This window comes from Amblyomma maculatum, chromosome 9, assembly GCF_055883805.1.
Source record: "Amblyomma maculatum isolate TAMU_Amacu chromosome 9, ASM5588380v1, whole genome shotgun sequence".
NCBI lineage: Eukaryota > Metazoa > Arthropoda > Arachnida > Ixodida > Ixodidae > Amblyomma > Amblyomma maculatum.
In genome coordinates this window covers 72,879,703-72,880,621 of record NC_139352.1, presented here as the reverse complement: position 1 = coordinate 72,880,621, position 919 = coordinate 72,879,703, and the positions used below count along the sequence as shown (strand labels likewise).

Genomic DNA, 919 nt, shown 5'->3' with positions numbered 1-919 from the left:
TTGGTCAGGTTCTGAGGTATCTTAATCGAATTTGAAATACATTAGGTGTTAATTCGAATCTTTCAAATAGCAGGAACGTGGTGCAGATATCATAGAAATCCGCCGGAGCGATCGTCCCTGAGGAGCGCCGGAATTCGCTGCGCTCGCTGGCGAGTGCTCACTTTGCCATCAGGGCGTGTCTGGTAGTTGATTGCAAAGACCCCGAACCGCGTTTCAAGCACTGGTATCGCTTCTCGGCCTTTTGGCTAAGATCAAAGTGTAGTATCTGTTCTTATCAGCTTAATATCTGATACGGGTCCTATTTGGACCCAAGATATTAAACTTATTTTTGGAATGCGGCGGAGTGCTTGAAGCTTGCTTCACCTCCGCCACGGGTTGGCCCGGTATTGCACTGCCTCCGGGATCGGCCCACTCACCCCACCACGGGGTGAGACCTTTCTAAATCAAAAATCAGATTCAGAACACTTCAGACACAAATGGGGAGTGCAAAGCGCTTCCATCCAATAGGGTCCGGTGAGGTCAGCGCCACTTCCTTGTTTCTGGAGCGCTCTCTTCGCTGTCATAAGACAGCGCGTATGGCAGCGCGAAGAAAAAGCTGCTTTAAAACAGCAGTAACGTGGCGAAGTCGAGGAATTCCTCTGGAGCGATCGGTTTCGGAGGGGTACCAGTTCGTCAGTTGAAACCGATCTCAGAGGCGTGCCATGCTAGCGGATGAAGGGGCGCTCTAACATCGATACTCGTATCTTTAACATGTGTTGCACCTAGTGTATGAAACGAAGTCTAGACGTATTGCGGTTTCACGAAACATCTGCGCTTTCGCGCCTCAGACGGCTCGAGCAGTCAGGGTGCAGTAAAACCTAAACCAGTTAATGAAAGATTTAGTTTAGGCTACATCGTACTAGGCGACCGCTACGTTGGG

General features: G+C 49.9%; 1 non-coding gene across 1 annotated transcript; it reads left to right on the top strand.

Annotated features, from left to right (window-relative positions):
- The first annotated feature begins 225 nt into the window (after positions 1–225).
- On the top strand, positions 226–417 carry LOC146179417 (U2 spliceosomal RNA). Its single transcript, XR_014701000.1, has one exon. It is a non-coding gene; the product is annotated as a U2 spliceosomal RNA (small nuclear RNA).
- Positions 418–919: the final 502 nt, after the last annotated feature.